This window comes from Buteo buteo, chromosome 1 (genome assembly GCF_964188355.1).
Source record: "Buteo buteo chromosome 1, bButBut1.hap1.1, whole genome shotgun sequence".
NCBI classification, from domain to species: Eukaryota; Metazoa; Chordata; class Aves; order Accipitriformes; family Accipitridae; genus Buteo; species Buteo buteo.
The window spans coordinates 45326358-45346169 of NC_134171.1; the positions used below are offsets into that span (position 1 = coordinate 45326358).

The 19812-nt window shown below is 36.5% G+C and overlaps 1 long non-coding RNA gene across 1 annotated transcript; it reads left to right on the forward strand.

Annotated features, from left to right (window-relative positions):
* Positions 1–935: 935 nt before the first annotated feature.
* On the forward strand, positions 936–18243 carry LOC142027936 (uncharacterized). Its single transcript, XR_012649695.1, has 3 exons — positions 936–1095; positions 14348–14434; positions 18074–18243. It is a non-coding gene; the product is annotated as an uncharacterized LOC142027936 (long non-coding RNA).
* The last annotated feature ends 1569 nt before the right edge of the window (positions 18244–19812 follow it).

Below are 19812 nucleotides of genomic sequence, written 5' to 3' on the forward strand. Positions count from 1 at the left end.
TCATAGCTGAAAACTGATGAGTGCCTTCTGTTTACATATATACCAAAACATGTCACTTATATGCAGAAGGAGAGCTTCAAAAGGATCCTAAGTGCATTGTGGCTTTTACATGTCTGAAAGCTTAATTTAGAACTCATTTAAATCAAGAGAATTATCTACTGATTTTGGTAATCTGTAGTAAAGTTCATTAGCAAAACAACTGTTCTGCAGTATTTGAGAGAATTAAAGTTTATATTTTAAACTGTAAATAACACAATTGAAAGAGATTACCAAGACAACTAGGAAAGTGTTTCAAAGAAAGAAGAAAAGAAAGGATGAAATTCCAAAATTATGAATAAATGCATGGCTTGGATAAGATAATACAGAAGTACAGCTTCATGTGACAAGCTGAGGAGGAAGAGGTGTTTGTACCAACAGTGACCAGATTGTGTGCACATACTGCTTTAGAAAAACAGAAACCAAGGACTCCCTGAAAGACCCTTCTAAACAGGAACAAGCCTTTGTTTGCAGCACAGCAGCTCTTGAGCTATCAGACCTTTAACTTAAGACACAGTTATGATGAGCAGTGTTAATTTTACATAATCTTGTCAGGTTTTTGCCTTAAACTGTACTATTCTTTCAGAATCAGTGCCTGAATGATGCATTGTTTCTTCAAAAAAAATCCAACCCAATATATTTTCTAAAATAATTTTCTACTCACCTAGGTAAGATGAACACACAGTTAGTGTGTTTAGACTTGCTGAGATAATTTGTGAACATGGTTCCTGTTTATTTCTGTTGAGACTTCAAAGTTAATTTTATTCCAGTGTGTTTATAGCTGACATATTTTCGAAGCCCCAGGATCATGTTTTCTCCTTTGTGCAGTTTATTTATTTCTTTTTTTAGTTCACAGTTCTTCCACCAATGCCGCTTATGCACTCATGAATAATCTGCACCCATTTTGAGGGAACTGCCTCACACCGAGACTACGGACTGCAAACAAAAGTGCAAAAATTGAAGCTGAAAGCTGGAACAACTCAGGCAATAGCAGCTGCACACAGATGAGCGGGCACAGCTTTCGAAAATATAAGAAACAAAGAGGCCATGCAGGGACAAGTAAGTATTCAAAAGCATGCCGGTTCCTCTCTGATGTACCAAGTACTGAAAGTGCATCGCTGGTGCAGAGCTGATTTTTATGCATTGCTTCGAGCCATCACAAAGTTTCAGAATTAGGACAGCTTGACTTGCACTTTGTTAATTTAGTCAGATGTCAATGGGTTTAGTTGTTTCCCTATTCATTATGACAGTGTAGAGACAAAGGTTTATACTTTGCTGTAATCTCTAGTCATATTTTTAGTGATAGTTTCTACTAACCGCCGAGTTTTGTTCCTCTGTCAGCAGTTCTAAGAATCAGAAAAGTCAGAGCTCTTGCACTAAAATATCCTGTTTTGTTTTTTGAAAGGAAAGGTGCTAAACAGAAAGGAAGAGCCATAGGTGTTCTTTTTATTCTGTCTGTACCTATTAAGATGTGCAAAGAATAGAACAATTAAACATCTTTCAAAAGATGATGGCTCAGTAACTAAAATGTGACACTGGGATGCAAAATATATTTTGATTACCTTTGCCTAAACTGGTTGTTGGCCAAATCAGCTTTCTTTCCTTGTTCCCAATTCTTCAGCTATATTAGAGAGCTCCCGAGATGACCTCATTGCACGTAAACATTGTGAGATACTCAGGTGTTATATAATCAAGGATATGAAAATGTATATGCCAGATATATTTATATATATATAGAATCCTTACAATTTCTAAGAAACATCCAGGCATGTACGTTATGCATCTATAGACAGTAATAGAGGCTTTTTTTTTAATAGCAGAAGACACTTGTTCCTCTTCTTGATAAGGAGGTTAATAAGAATGAGAGATACGTATTTGTGTTGGCATCTGTAGTATTAAAAGGGTCTGAAAAGATGATTAAATATATTGTTTCTGAGAAAACACTCCTCTGATGTAATACAGAAGGGATCAGTTAACTAAATGGAAAGAGAAATCCAGCTTATTACCAGAAAAAATTCTGAAGGAAAAAAATGCTTTAGGACAACTGTGGGAAAAAAAAGGGATGGCAAAGTTACAGGTCATTATCAATAATAACCTTAAGGAGCACAAACCTCCAGAACAATGGGATTTTGCGTGTTGAAAAGTTTAAGTACATATTTGTTCATTATCAGATTCTGCTTAAGAGTATCCCATTGAAGGACCACTAATCAGAAAAAGCAGACCTCTCTCTAAGTGCTGCAGTTTTACATCTAATGGTTTCCTATCAATGGCTGAGAATTTTCTGCATAAAGTACACTAATCTTCCTGATAATTATGTTTATTTAACTAATTTGTGCAAAAGCATTTCTTGGAGCTGTTCTAGAGGAGACAAAGTCCCGTCTCTTGGGGGTGGTGCTGATGGAATGCTGCTGTGATAGTTACTGTCATATTTGTGTTGAGCGGAGGGATGTAAGCCAGGTTACTGACTATATATAAGCAAGTTTTAGTGTCAACCTTGTGTCACAATTGTCTGCATGGAGCCTCAGGCAGCTGGTATTTAACTGAAGATATTTTATGGAATAAATCATCTTTAGGTACTGAGAAGGCAGCTGTTCCTATCAGTCTCAGAAGTGGTTTCTTTACATAAGCTAAAACTGTACTGGAATACACTTCAATCATTTTAGGTAACAATAGCAACGGAAATTATATCGCTGCATAGTTGTTGAAGATATTTAGTATTTTAAAACCTTTAAATGTGTTTTGTCAAATAAAATGTTGTTATTTTAGATCAAATACACAAGATGGGTATAGGTTCCTTCTGCAATAGTAAGCACTCAGAAGTCCTAGTTATCGACAGTTCTTTATTTTTTTTATTTTTGTTGGGTTCTTTGTTTTTTTCATGGATACCTCTGTGGTATATAATGAAGTCTCAAGCTGGAGTTCTGAAGAAGTCTTTTATCTCATTTATTCTGAAATCCTGAGTTCAAAGACAACTGTGTCTTTTTTTTTTTTGCTCTGAAGTCTGCTTTCTACAGTCTCTGAGGAGCCTAGAGTATCCTGGTGCACTAGTGTGTGCAGTGCACTGCAGTAAAGCCCCATAAACAAAAGGCTTCTCATAGTCCCTGGCTCTACCAGAAGGACTTGTTGCTGTCATGTTTCAAAACTTTGTGCTGCATTGCACTTTAACTGAGCAGCATCTTCTGTGTGGAAACAGAATATAAGAGCTAAAGATAGTAGTAGAATAAAAACTGATGACCAAATTTAATTACAAATACTAAGTGCATACTAAATACCAAATGGAATTAAATTTAAATGAAGAAATGCACATATCAGTAATTGAAAAGTTTCTAAACTTGATTAAAATTAAAAGAACCCAGAAGATAATGATAGAGAAGTAAAAAAACCCCCCAAAACTTAGAAATAATGTTCTTTGATTATTTATCACCATATTCTAACAGAAACTGTTAGACTAATATAGAATAACCTGGAATACATGCTCAACAGAAAAAAAGAACAGATTTCTTGAGATTTCTTTCAAAAGACTCTTGGGGAAATGCGTATATAGATTTTAAGGAAGTATAGGTACATATTCCAGATGTTTTATTGAAAAACGTTCAGATGTAAAATAAATCAGTAGACTAATGAAATAAGCTGTGTAAAGCAAAGAAAAAGAAAACCAGTCTCTCCAACAGCATAGTTTCTATTGGTCTTTTCTTTTAAAATTATAAATCCACCAAATTTAAATATTTATGGCATTTATGTCTGAAAATAATCCCCAAGCCTTGTCTGTCAGCTTGCTGAACTCTATGATAAAGAGAGATACTCTTTTGCTTCATGACCCTCTTGATTAATTGTCCTGGCTTGGTGTAAAAGAACAAATTATAGCATGCATGAAAGCCAGCTATAATTACAGTACAAATTTGGGGATCCAAAGGCTAGTGGCTGTAGTTTGCAATGATTTAAAAAAGGATGATGAAACTTTAGAAGCTTCCTTTTAGGTATGGAAAAAATCCAACCTGACAATAGTTGACACTTACTGACCCTCTCTGTTAACCTTTTTCTAGAACAGTTACTTATCTCCACTTCTGGATTGTACATGAAAATGCACATTCTTTTTCTTTTTTCCACCAGATTTTTTACTGTTGCTTTTAGAGTATTCCCCCATGCAGTACCACCAAGTACACAGAAGTGACAAAGCAGTAAGAAAATTCTTACCTGATAATAATGTACACAAAAAAAAAGACACATCTATTTATATATGTGTGTGTGTGTGAATATATATATATTTATTTATGTATATATCTGGTTACCATGGGGTTCTATTTGTTTCAGTTAGTACTGCAACTGCCCTTCAACTCAGTACCCTTCCAGGCATGCTTTCTAAAGACCGTTGATTGCTCCTAGCTGTTCCCTTAGTGTCCTTTCTGCTCCTGTCATTGATCATCCAGACCAACAAAAACTTTTGAAATTGCATGGAGAACAGAATTCCTTGAAAACCAAGTACTTTATTTCCAAGAACTCTGCTTTGGCTAGAAAGAGGAACCACGGTAATCTCAAATTTTACAATAGCGTTCTGATCAGAGAGATCTGACAGGAAAACAAGCCAAAAGAAGGCCTTATAATTCCTCCTCCCCCTCCCGCCCCGCCCCTTCCTCAACTGTAGTTATCACAATTTATTAGTGTCATAAAAACCTATGTTAAGTTATGCTTACCTGGTATTGCTGTCTCTGAGGCCACCTACAAAGTTGGTTCAGAGATCTGAATTACATAATTTCACTATCTTTATTTTATAACTAAGATATCTGCTCTATTCTGGTATTCGACTTCTTCCCCCCCGCCCCCCCCCATCTGTTATCTCTTGTACTTTTTAAATTTGTCATTCTTTCCATCTCTGTTCTTCAGGCACTCAGCATTCACCTTGCTAAGAAGGGTCAAACATGGAATACCTCTGTCCATTGCCAGTATATCCAGGTTACATGAAAAGCAGGTCAGGTACATGCTAAGGTTCTGCGGTGGGACTAGAGATTTGTCTGCTTCCAAACTCATGGTTGCAGAGTTGCTTACAATGTTATTTAAGGTTATGCTTGAATGTAAGGTCCACTCCCTTCTTCATTGAAAATGTCAGATTCAGTCTTAGCTACTGTTCTTTCTACTGTTTGTACCATAAGAGGAAAATGTTAGAAATAGTGAGACCCAGCTGGGTCCCTTTTCTCATTTATGCCGGTAATGCTACTGCAGGTCAAACAATAGGCTGAATAGCTTGTATTCTTTCAGAACATGTGATCCATTTATAACTAGATAGATTGCTCTTCTGTGATATTTTAGCATCTTCATAAATGTAATGATTGCAGTTGTAGATTAAGAAGAAAACACGGATGGGGCAGCTGTCTCAGTTGTGCATAATTAGATTTTTACACATGCTGTTAGTATAAATATAAGCAACCACTCATTTTGGGGACAAAGGAACAGAATGCATTAAATATGTGTCAGGCTCAAGGCTGCAGAGCTGTGCTATGTGAGCAAGACTGGCATTGCTTCCTGTAACTGTAGTTTTTAGTACAACTGCACTGCTTACTTTTGCCTTTGTTTACACAGTTTAATCCTATTCTTAAAGCAGATCCAGTCTGTATGCCTCAAGTTTTTGTAGCCGGTTTTGTATTTTTTACACCATTTCTGTCTGTCTTCAACATATACTAGCACATTTAAAATATGTATCTGTTGTTGTTTAAGCCCAGCCAGTAACAAAGCACCACGAAGCTGCTTGCTTACTGCTCCCCTGCCCTGGTGGGATGAGAAGGAGAAAATATGAAGAAAAGCTCGTGGGTCAAGACAAAGGACAGGGAGGAATCACTTACCACTTATGGTCACGGGCAAAAGACACGCTCAACTTGGGGACGAAACAAAATCAATTTAATTTTCTACCAATCAAGTTAAAACAAGGATAATAAGAAGTAAAACCAAACCTTAGAACACCTTTCCCCCACCCCTCCCTCCTTCCCGGCTCAACCCCACTCCCGTTTCTCTCTCCCTCCTCCTCCCCAGCGGCGCAGGGGGATGGGGAATGGGGGTTGGGGTCAGTTCATCACACCTTGTGTCTGCTGCTCCTTCCTCCTCAGGGGGAGGACTCCTCACTCTTCCCCTGCTCCACCGTGGGGTCCCTCCCACAGGCTGCAGTCCTTTACCAAATTCCCTGGCGTGAGTCTTTTCCGCAGGCCGATCTTCAGGCACAGGCCACTCCAGCACGGGCCTTCCCATGGAGTCCCAGCCATCTCGGGGGGCATCCCCCTGCTCCGGCGTGGGCTCCTCTCTCCCCGGGCTGCAGGTGGGCATCTGCTCCCCCGCTCCCCTCCGTGGGCTGGGGGACACAGCCTGCCGTCTCACCAGGGCTGCAGGGGCATCCCCTCCTCCGGCGCTCCTCCTCCCCTCCTTCCTCACCGACCTCGGTGTCTGCAGAGGGGTTCCTCTCACAATTCCAATCCCCCTACTCACTCACTGCCGGTTCCCCTTCCTAAACCTGTTCTCCCAGAGGCGCTACCACCGTCACTGATGGGCTCGGCCTGGGCCAGAGGCGGGTCCAACTCAGAGCCAGGGAAGCTTCTACCAGCTTCTCACAGGAGCCACCCTGCAGCACCTCCCCTGCTACCCAAATCCCACCACACAAACCCAAAACAATATCTTTGACTTTAAAAAGGAGAAAACTACAATGACTTTACCCACTATAGAGAATTCTATGTACTTCAAGTGCTGTACCATAGAAAAATCTTCTTGTATTTGACCTTTTCTTATTATCTGAATTAAGAAATCATGTACAAAACTAATGTTTGTACAGATTTAACATCTCAAAAATGTGTTCTTTAATCTGTTCATTACTTGCTATTCCAGGATTTTATCCCTAGTCCTCTCTTAGCCTTGAAATACTCAAAGCATAATAAATTTTACTTAATGGAATTAGATGTGTGTTGGCACAAGTTCAGTAGCTTCCCATTTAAAATACAGGAAAAGTAGTAGTTAGAGGAGATCTCTGCATTGCCACATCACACTGTTAGTTGAATGATTCAATTAAAAATTAAATACTCCACTGCAATAACCATTTACTGCCATTTTAGCAGTGTAATCTAACAAAAAGATCACTGCTTGATAACATTGTGGTATAGTAACTACAAGCTTTAGTAGTCAGCAATGTTAATATTTTATATTCTTTTGTCAGTACTTTTGTTTCTTTCTCCAGTTTTCATAGCAGTTTCAGTACAAGGTTAAAAGCCTGGGTTTGTAAGGTTCTCTTCCCCCTCCTCCCGCCTTTTTTAAAAAACATAGCCACTACCCATACCACATTAACACTTATTTGGTGGTAGGCATATTAGGAAAATAAGAGTGAAAAAAAGAACCGTAGTGTTGAGCTGGATATTTCACAGCATTTTTGGCCTGAAGAGGTCAGACACATGAACACCTAGAACCAAATTTTAAAATCTATTTAGCAGTGAGGTACTCTGGTACCACATGTACTCTAAAACTACCCCCTGTGGTATACCATACACAAAGGCAATGGTTTGAATTAAGTGGCATTTATTCATCCCACCACACTTAGACACTCGAGCTAAGAACATGGCTCTTGGGATTCCTCAGCTTGGTTTTCTGCATTATAAGGGTCATAAGAATATCTGAAAATAATTCTGCTAGATTGTCTTTGTAGTTTCCTTTGAATTTAATTTTTTTTCTTTGTTTAGGTAATAAATAAATTTTTCCATTTTGGCATTTTAAAAGGAATTTAATAGTAGCCTATTTGTTGGGTGTATTCTTGGGAAGAAGGCAAAGAAAAGCTGTTATCCTTTCTTGCTGGAACATCTTTTTAACCTTATACAAGGAGTGAAGATTTATTGCTTTATTTCCAAGATTAACTCCAGTTTTCATAAGAATAGTTCTCTGTGTTATGTTTGGGTTTTTTTTTCGTTTTTTTTTTCCCCAATCTGTCAAGTCATTTTCTAAAGAACCCAACAGGTACATGTTGAAAGTCCAGATCTGAAACTCTGTATAGCTTTTTGTTATGAGAAACCTATCTATTTTCTTTAAACTTCATTGGTAAAAGCTTGGATTCTGGCTTACAAAAGCTCAGAGCTTTATGTACCAACTTTAAAGAGGCATGCAGCATAAAAATGCAAGCTCGGTCTTGCTTGAAATAAACAACAATTTCTTTTTAATTTTGTTTAGAAATCTAGGCATTCTAGACATCAGATAATAAATGGAAAATTCTTTTTCCTGCTTCACTTTGAAGTTAGGTCCCTTACGATCATAAAAATGTTAATTTTTATTGTAGAATTGAAAATTGGAAGTCATACACATTTGATAATAATAAATTATCTGTTGATCGTAACATTAGATTATTTTGTTGGTTTCAAATTTTCTCATGCATTGAAGAAATAAATATGAGTACCCTGGTTCAAACATACAGCATGATTTTTATCAAGGTTATAAAAAATGGGGGAAGACATTAATCCTAGAAAAAGGTTTTTTGACCACAACGAGTAGTGAAAAGTACATTTACCTGATATAAATTTAAATGTCTCATGGATTCAACTGATGATTATTTTTCCAATATACATGTTTTCAGAAGAGCATAAAGATATGGATGTGTCCAATACATGGATTTTTCTGGGCATTCCAGGTTATATAGAACTGATAAATATCCTCCTACCATGTTATACTTATTCCATCTGGCATCCACACTGCCTCATTAGAAACGGCTTATTCACTTTAAATGGTGGACAGAATTTTGCAACAACTAGTTCTTTTCCAGGTGGATGTGCTAAGTGCAAAAATAACCATTCACATCTGTGACTATTTATCACTATTGAGCAGGAGATTTTTATTGCTTAAAGAGTCATAACTTTCTCTTTAAAGTGACATGAACGACAAATTTGATTAAACTAGCGATTTATGATTTACTGTATTTAGCCCAGAAGGTCTCCTGAAAAGCAGGTATGTCTACTATCTTCTTTGTGTTTTCTTCAACCATAATTTATCACCCATATGAGAGTACGGTGTAAAAAGAAGGATTATTATAATTTTTAATATCAAACCAATATTATTATTCAGTTGTTAATAGGTGAGAAGTAATATCTAGTCAGTTATACATTGATACCAAAGCTGATTAACCATAAGAAAAAATAGGTCCTCATAAAAATAGTACACCAATATATCTTATGCTACTGTTATAAATATCCTGACAGAAATTAACAAAGCAAATATTTGATTGCTATGTTTTCATGGTTGCTAGATTACTATAATAGCTTTGAATATATCAGTAGCATATGTAGCAAAAAGCTTTATAATGAAAGGAACAAATTTGTGTTTTCTAGAAAAGTTATAATCCTGATCAAGAAATATTTTAAATGTTAGTGTGCAGGAAAAGGCACCAGAACAGCAGTTCTGCACACTCATTTCTTTTTCATATTCACTGAGTAAGAAAAAGCTTTGAGGCTAAACCATGTGCAGTATCTATATAGACTCTTCTACAGCCAGAGCCATGAGTACTCTGCATTTGTACGTGCTCTAAATGAAGGAGAAGCAAATGGGGCTTTTATTTTAAGTCTGTGCCATGAACAAAGTTTCTATCTTGCATTGGCCTCAAAGTTTTTTATTTGGATGAAACACTGGAATCAGAACTATACTATATTTGTCTGATTGCAAAATAAGTCATTTTTGTAAGCTGAACTCTGTTTGTTTTATGTCACAAATGCGATAGTTCAGAATTGACTCAGATTTCTAAAAAGAATACATTTGAATAATAATGTGTAACTACTCTTAGTTAAAATATATAGCACTTACAATTTAATTTTTAATTTCTTATTGGAAAAGCCCCCCCATGTATTTCTAAGGCTTTAGTTAAAAAATTTAATAACCCAACAGCACATTCGAAATGGACAGTTCTTAATATTTTAACACGAAAACCTTTGTACTAGAATCAAAGAACATTAGTCACTCAAAAACCTCATGTCAACTTATGACCCGGTAATTTAAATTCACATAAATAGAAATTATGTATGTGTGTGCATATATATAAGTCTGTAACAAAAAATCATAACTTACGATGTTCCGCCACTGATAAGAAAGAGATTCTGTGACTGGTAACTATCTAGGCTATTATAGTTCTTTTGAGTAAATACATCAACATTTCAAATTACTTATAAAACAATAAATCTCAATATCAAATAAGTTCTAGTACACTTGTTCTCATTTAGGTCTCCAAAATAAATTAAAATTTCCCAGGTCATTAAGTCCTTTTATGAATATAATTAATTCCTAGTGTAATATTGTATCAAGAAAGTGTTTCTGAACTCATGTGTGTGGGAAAGCTGATTTCACCTTCCATTGCTAACAACTTACCCACTCTCTTGGGTAAGTCAGCAGTGGAGCAGCTGACCCAGGAAAGGGATCACCTTAGTGTCTGGGGCTAGTAAGTGTATTTGCTTTCCAGGCGCCCAGCCCCTCTTGAGCTCGAAACTCTATGGCAGTTTTTGCCGATATTCAGGATGATGACACAGTGCCGGGGAAACCTAAGTTCAAGAGAGTAAGAAAGTATGTGCTGGAGCTGTATCAGGGAAGGTAGTAGCGATTAGAGGATTTCCACGAGACTTAATGTTGTCAGGTTAAACATGTGGTTATGCAGACTTTTTTCTCAGTAGACCTTCCTTGGCACCATCATTTGGCTCACAAACTGGAGCCCTGCAGCTAGCTAAGGAGCATGGAGAGCTAGCTAAGGAGCTGCCTGGGGCGTGCTTGAGAGGCTCAGAAAGTCGTGAGTGCATTGGGAGGGTTGGTGGCACTTAAATTGGCACTGCTGCCCTGCAAAGGACTCAGTCTCTCTGTGCAACAGAGACGATCAGAGAATGTATTGCCATTGGATGAATTATGTTAAAAATTTACCTAATTGAAAATCTTTCCCACCAACATTTCTTCCTTATACTGGTTCTCTTAGACTTGCCAGAAAGAGTACCCTGCAGGCTCATAACATGGCGCTGCTTGGTGTGGGGCTGATACTGCAGGCGTCCAGCCTACGGGTGAAGTCAGTTGCAAAACATGCCGTTTGCTGCAAAGTAGAGACGGAGAAAGGTATTAAAATACAAAAGTGGCACTATGGAATGGGTAGATGAGCTACTAAGATGTGCAGCCTGGGCTTATTTTGTGACGGCTGGGAACTTGGATCTCCGCTGAAGGACCCAAGGATGTTCCCAGCTTCAGCAGCATCCCAGCCCCTTGTTAGACATGTGTGTGCTCCCAGATGTCCAAGAGCTTAGGTGGAGCTACGTATCTCAATTAATCAAGTATGACTGACACAGTCAGTGAATCAGTTAACACTTTGCTGTGATTAAAAATAAAATATCTCTATAGCTAAACTTTTCATTATGGATATAAAATATAGATAGATATAGATATATCCCAGGGAGTATTGATAAAATTATTTCTTGCTTCTTTGTACAGGAAAGTTACTGGAAAGTTTGTCTTCACATACAACATAATAACCAACAAATAGATGTAAGAGGTAAATTAAAGAAGTATAGTATATGCTCTTTCTTCCTCCCTGGCTTGGCTATTCTGAACCTGTAAGATAAACAAAAGTCAGATTTTTACCTGTGAGTTATCAGAAGGAGCTCAAACAAATACAGAAGCCGTCCCAAAAATGATAGAAACATATTGACATTGGAAAAAACGTTCAGTACTTGTTTCAGCAATGCCAAGAAATGACCATTTCATACACTGCTGGAAAAATAAAAGGCACTGTTAAGATTTAAAAAAAAAAATAAAAATTTAAGTGATAAATAATACAGTAGTTATCAACCATTTGTTCTACATAATAAAAGATGGGAACAGTGCATATGCATACACATAAATATATTGCCTGCATATATTATTATGAATAATGAGTGATTATGTAGCTCGAATTTACCGAAGTGTGTATATGTATGCCCAAAAACCATCTCCATGTGAGGAAGAACTATCCAGGTGAAGAAAATTTAGTGGCATCTGATTCTGGTCCAATCACTGATATCAGAAATGAAGAGCGTCGAAGCTCTGTCTTGTGTTCCAGATTGTCCAAGAAGTCCAGCCGGACCATGCTCTAAATTCCCAGCGCCAGCTGGCCACGGGTGGCTCTGGTCTGTGTAACACTGACACTTTAATGAGATTCATTCTTCTAATTAGAAAGAAAGATTATACTTTTCAACCATCTGTGTAAACAACAATTCATAGAAATAAAGGAAGGTATTTTAAGGATTGCTAATGCTTTCCAAGCCATTCCAACATTAACTGTCAAATTTAAAGGCAAAATAAATTAAGATAAATTTCTGCTAATGGGTATGAAGAATAGAAGGATCTTTTATTTCTACACTTAATGATGTTTTAAGTTATTTAGAGACCACTTTTCCAGTTACAAATTTATGGCTAAATCATATAGAAAACTAATCCATGATGCTTAAACCAGAGCAGATTCTTGGAATCCAACACAGTAGGGTCAGGAGATAACGTTAGATAATAATGCAAGTCATACAGTGCATGAATGACAGGGAAAAAAAACCACCCATGTTTTAGTCTTACATGTCCATCATTACAGCTGTTTCCTTTGTAATTTTAGCTTTCCTGTGCTTTGTCCTGAACTTCTACTTAATTTGTTTCCTTGTTTGCTAAAGTATTATGGTGTCTGATTGCTGCTTGAAAGCTTTAGGTGTTAAATTATTAAAATATCATTAAGTGACTGTTGTAGAAAAGTAGTGTTAATATTTTTCTCAGGGAGATTTGAAATTTCCTTTGAAATTGAAGTAGTGCTTTTTGTAGGCAAGATTTTGTCATCTGATACATGTGCACACATATGCATATACATGTATATATTCTGTAAACTAGTTGCAATATTTTTGTCTTCATAATCCCATCCCATACAATCAATTGTATCTGCTGGATCTTAATATAAATTACAAAATAACCTCTCTCTCATTACAGAATGCTATTCTGCAGCATGAGCAGTATCTAAATAATAGTTTGATTTATATTCCCATCACTCAACCTCTTAGAAAGAAAAAGATAGAACTCCCAAATGCTAAAAAAAATTTATAACTTGCAGCTAAATGGCCACTTTAAAAGCTTTTTTTCCTCTATTGAAAATGTGCAAAGCTTGTAGTTCATTGTGTAACCGAAGGTCAGTGTGACTGAATGATGGTTGTACTCTAAAAGTTATTGCGCTATGCAGTGCCACCATGAAAAGACAAGCATCAGTCTATGTTTTGGCTTTTTAAGGTACATTTGTGTTAATAGCAACCTCAGGCTCAAGCTGGAACTCAAAGAAAGAATAGAGAGATAAGTGTGTGTTGGGGAGGGAGGGATCCTGCATTTTAATAAGTAGTTTCTAAAATAATTCTTCCAGCTGTTTGTAAAATTAAATATGCACTTCATGTGTCAGGGATCCGCAGGCATAGACTGCTTTGCACAGGAGGGTGGGCTGGGAGTAGAGGGTGACAGAAAGGCAGGCTGTCTTGTTTGAAATCTATATACTTTTACATATTGTTCTTCATAGAAGTAACAAATGAAAGTGTGATCTAACTGCATGTGATTATGAAGATTATATGAGAGAGATGTATTTTAAATATTTTCTTGTGAAAATTTTTTTTTTCCTGTTTTAGCCTTTTATTTTTGGTGGTGGCAATTTGTGCCACTACCACAAACAAGTTCCAGCAAAACTTGTCACTGCAGAAATCACACGCACCTGAAAATAGACAGTATTCCTGTTTGGGCATGTCACTTTTTACTTTAAAAAGACACCCCATATCAACCGTAAAGCATGGAAGTTAGACACATGATCTGCATAAGTGGATTGGGTTTTTTGGTGGCTGGAGGGGGGGGGTCATCTAATTTTTACCAGCCTTTGGGAGAATTAAAGAACTTCATGATTGTAATCTGAAAAATCCTGCTCATTATCTATTATCATTATATATTATTTTATTAGCTCATTATATTACAAAGGACATGATATTTTTCTTACTGCAACTTTAAAAATATTTTCTTGAAGGAATAAGGCTATTCTAATATTATCCTTTATTACAATGTATCAAAATGCTTGATGGACAACGTCTGGTAGTTGAAAACAAATCCTTTAAGTAGCTAGGTATGCAAATAAAGTAATTAATATGAGATTAAACATGCATGTATATCTTTGGTATAGCTCTAGCAGACTAAAGGAGGATGAGATGACTAACCATCCCGTTGTTGAAATGAAACTTCTTTTTCAATGCTTTTTTATTTCTTTTCCAATCACTTTTTTTTCAAAGGTTTTGTTGTGTTTTCTTTTAAGGGGGTCATTCCCATCCCGTCCGTCGTCCCCCCCCAGTTTGGTGGAGTGAGAGACTGGAGATGCAACCATTTTTGTTTACCAAAACAGGTGATTTTTAGCTAATATTTATTGAGATATTTAATAAGATATTGTAGACATTTTTTTTCTTGTGATATTGTTGATGTAGATAATCATTTATTGTAGTTTGTACTTAGTTAACAAAATATTGTGCTCATTTTGAATGAAAATTAGTTTATAGACAACCAAGAGGCAGCCTTCTCAGGGTGGACATATGCCAATAATGTAATGGAGCACAGTGAAAATTTAGGAAAAGTACTGAAAAATCTTTGTTATCTGGGATATTTCTAGAGTCTGGGTTAGGAACTGACTTCTATCTATCAGCCTACCTTGTATACATCACCTATTGAAATCTCTACTTCTATTTAAAAAGTGGTCTGTAGTAGTTAAAGATGTTGTTATGGTGGTGGTTGTCAGCAGTCTTAAGACCATGCAGAGATAGTCATGAAGCTCGTGCTCTTCTAAAGCTATTCTTTCAAGTTAAAACAAGACAAAACCCAAAAACCCCCCAAACCAAAGCAAACCCCTTCCCCCATGACCAAGCAGAAAAAAGATAGTGTTCCTTCTAAAATTCTTCAGAGTAAGAGATCATACATAAATCATTTTGCTTTTGAAAACAGTCTCAGAGGAATGCTTCCTATGAGAAATCCCTGAAGGAAAAAAAGGCTTTTTGTTTCAAGCTGGAAAATAGTACTTGCAAAATGCAGTGGATCTGTCTATTCCCTAGCCAGCAGTTGCCAGCAGAGCTGCACACCCTACAAGTAAATCAGGTTCAAGAATTCTCTCCAGCTAAGCAAGGCAAATTCAGCCATAAAACTGGATTTCTTAGTGAATATTTTCTCTTATTTGTAATATAGTTCTCGTGTGGGATTTCAACTTTAGCATTCCTCCAGGGTGCAGCATCTTCACCAGTATTATACTGGTGTAGTATAAACATAAAAGAAAGAGTGCTGCACACTAAATTCATAACTCTGCTTCCACAGCACCAGAATGTTTTTAGGGGCCAGACTGTTCAAACAACCATCCTAACTATACCAGGAGGGGAATTTTCCCATATTAACAATATTTTGCCTTCTGGTAACATTCTTATGCTGTGTAAACTTTTAAGTTTCTCTAAGTAGCTTTCTTACATTTTCTTTCTTCCTTTCTTTTTTATTTTTTTTTTCCCCCAGTGTCTCTCTAGAGTTATACTATCTCTCTGTATTCCTACTTATTGCTTGGCTACTACAAGAAACCATAGCTCATGGAACAACATTAACTCTATGACTAGCCTAGTAGGTTATTTTTGAGTAGTCAGAGGATCATTTATTGCCATCCTTTGTTAACAGACAGTAGCAGGAAGTCTAGTTTTAAGTACTTTTTTATTTGGAAAGCCTAGGCGGATGATGAGGAGAAGGAAGGAACAATGGCTTGCCAAGTTCTTCCTGAGTTATTACCGAGTGTGAACACCTTGTTGTCATCTCAGAATGTGTCTCTAAAGTACAGCATGTATCTACTCCAATATTTAAAGCATCCTATTAAATTCCTAACAGTTTTGTCCAGAATAAGTCTCCATGGAGAGAGCACTAATGAAAAAGCCAGGGAGTGAACTCAGGCACTGGATCTTGATTGTTTGTATTGCAGATTGATAGTTTTTGCCCCCTTTAGTTTTGGGGTATTCCTGCTAGCTTTCTCTAAATTAACTTCTCCTGATAAGACTCTACCAGGTTTTTATTTTCTGTCTTCTACAGTCCCTCCCTACTGCCTCATCATGGTTTGTTATCTGAAACCTCCTCTACATGCTTCTATGTCAAATCCTCGGGCATGAAGCTCACAAATACTGCTACTTTCTTGCCATAAAAAGACCACTCAGGGTTGCAACACGGCTGACTTTTAGAGATTTCAAAATGAAACTCCATTCCTATCATGTACACACCAAGAGCTGTCTCTTAGGGCCAAAGTAGCAAAACAAGCAGATCAGATGTCCCCAAGGGCCTTTGTACCACTTGTCCTCAAGTTCAGTCATTGCTCCTGGGATCAGATGGTCTTTAACAAACTTCTGGTAGCAATGGTATTGCAATGGCTAATGGCTTGTTCTGTAGATATAATTTGTGCAGCTGCACAGCTTTCTTAGAAGACGTAAGGAGCTAAAGGCTCCTTAAGTTATGCTTTGAGCTGATGACGGGGGTGCATAAAACACATTCATGTTGCACATCTTTATCTGATTGTTGAGAGATGAATAACAATATTACTCATTGACAAACTAGTAGGCTCATTACTAGTTGTTTTATTATGGTATTTGAATGACCACTTCCATCAGACCAGAAGAATGTAAGAGTCTTCTGTGTAAACATAATTCTAATAGCAGGTGTAAGCATTAGCACCTGGTAGGTCTGCATGTCATGTACTAGGTGTCCTAGGAAATTCTATGTGATTTTATTCTGTATCTTTGATTCATCATAAAAAAAAAAAAAAAAGGGTAACAAGCATCTTACTCAGTATAAGTGACTAGTATTTAGTATTCTGTATTAGATAAAAAAAGTCCTTTTTTAAAATATATATTTCAGAAAATAATAGAAGTGTGATATTTATATAAACCTTTTCAAGGCATGGGATTGCCAAAGAACCTTAGTTTGCAACCAGAAGTATATTGAAATAGATGTACTTTTGGTGTGAAGTGCCCTCTGCCAGTAGAAACTACAGCAGAGAAGCTGAACACAATATAACATAACATGAAATGGAGACTGTCTATACAACTAGAGCTACAAAGCAAGGCCATTACCCAAGTAGATTTTGACTGAGGCCGCACAGTAACTATACAGTTTTGAAAGAGTAATGACCAGTGATACAGTAAATTAAATTTTGTGGCCCCAATAACTTCACTCAAATATAATTTTAATTAAAGTATAGATTTGAACTCAGTATTTCCTTGGAGACCTTATAGCCATCGTATCTAAGGTCAAACCACCTTAGCATGTGGACAATAATTTGTCTCGTTGCTGCAACAGGATGTAAACATTTTGCCAATTACCTGTTCCTGGAAAGGATGAAAAGCTAGTAATTAAAGAGGAAAAGAAGCTCTTGATTGCCTCTCAAAGCACTAAGAGGAGAAAATGCCTCATGAAAACATTTAAAGGCTAAGTGTTAATGTGTTAAGGGACCATTCATTTTTAATTAGGTTATAACACATGGGATGTTGTGTATCAGACATCACTGATTCCTAAATGCTAATAATTAGAGTTTGCATTCACAGAGTACATAGTAAGGAAGAGACAGCTTAGTTTGCAGCTAGGGTCTGTTTTTTGTTTGCTCAACTAATGGTTCCATCCAAATCTGATGTTTTCCATTCACTAATCAATATAAAGAAAAATGTATTCCATATACAATAGCTGGGTTTCGGGATTCAATTTCCACATTCACAAACAGTTTCTGCTTTCTCTGAGGGCATACTATATGCAATTGCTAAATAGAATAATTTTTAGAATTTGTTTACCACATTACCCCCTGACTGTTATTGTTTGAAAATGTCTGCATGAGATATTAATGCAATATTTGTATAGTATACAAATCAGAATGTCTTTAACACACAGTTAACTGCACAGACATATTCTGTAGCTATCTATTAATCCATTCTGAGATTATATCTGTTAAGTCTTATCTAAATAAATTCTATTTGATTTATTTTGATAGAGCAATTTGTACAGGGAATCAACATAGTTCCTCATTCTAAGCTACCGCCTGGGAACAAATAATTACTGAAAAAGGCTTGTCTCAGGGATGATATATGGGAATCATTAAGCATGCTAATGAGAAAAGCATGAGGAAGGCGAAGTATACTTCTGCAGTTGGAGAACAGTGGAACACAGGTCAGTCAAAAGAAAATGGAAGGGGTTTTGTGTTCAGGTAGATGGACTGTGTGCTACATCATTGGCTTAATCAAAACCAGCCATGTAGGAAGCCAATGCACTTACCTAATTAGCCTTGAAGATGAGATGGAGACAGAAGCAGCAGATGTGTGTTGGTAAGGTAGAGAATTCTCCTGCCCTTTATCTTGATGTAAATCAGAGCAGCTAAAGTCAGCAAATTTGAAACCTTTTCAAATGTCATATGAGAAGAAAATCTGGCCTTAATATTTTGTCTCCTCTTCAATGCTAAAAAAACTTGCCATGGCTCCAACTGCATCCTTGTCCTCTCTGTACAGCTTTGTCCCAGCAGTTGTGCATCAGCATGTTCTAAACTTCAGAACAATCCATTTCCTTTAGGGAGGGTGGACAGCAGCATCTGGCTGTTCGTAAACTTGAGATTTTGGAGAATTCAGCCCACCCTGACTTCTGTCTAATAATATTTTCTTGCTTTATGCAACAGTGGTGCCTGCAACTCCATAATTAAAACAGTTATTTCAGAGGTGGTCTTCTCTTTCAGGTGTTGATTACTTTGTATGAAATGGCATTTATGAATTGGCGACCTCTATCCAAAGCTCCTTGTTTTGGAAATAAGATCAGAGAGATTTATACATCTCTCAAAGACCTAACTTACATATCATTCTGTAAATAAAAATAAGTTGATGTATTTTAATCAGAATTCCAATCTTAATAATGCCTGAAAGATTTGAAATATTTCAAAATGGCACCTAAACTGTATGGAAAAAGATGTTTTATTCAAATGCTGCACATAGGACTAACCTGTAATTCCTAGTAAATCCTGGTGATAGGAAATATCAGTGGGAGAGGAGTAATATCAGACTTCCACAGTCATTGCTTAAAAATTTTGAATTTTAAAATACATACTAATTATTAGTAAAATAACCATATATAATAATTTCACTTGAAAACCCACAATACTTGCAGGAGGTTCTTAGTATTTTTTTAATATGATTTTATTTCATATTACATACAAGAATACTTCTGCCTTAACTGGCACCTTTAAAACCAATGAATTTGCTGAAATTTTCTCCCCAGGGGTCAAGAATGTTCATGTTTTGTGAGAAATGTCCTGTGATTCTTGTTACCAAAATCTTCTGAAAGACCTGGTTGATATATATATCAGATAATGACAAAGATTTCTCATTTAATGGTAGTGAAAAATCTATACAGATTTATTTCTTCAAGCAGTCTTGGAATTTAAACATGATATGAGTCACTTGTGTGTGATCATTGATGCTTGCTTTAAAATTGGATTTTTATACTTCTGGTTGATTCTTTTATTTCCCTGTTGGAGAATGACTGTCTCCATCTCTCCTTATAATTCAATTTGATCTCATATCTTAGTATAAACGTGTATATATGTCATCCAAACATAGCCACTGAAATTGTACCTGGATAACTTCTAAAATATGAGTCAAAAAGTTTGTATGAATTTAAAATAAATTATAGCATTAATCAACATATATTTATGAGATACTGATGAACTTAGTCATTTCAGGAAAGAAA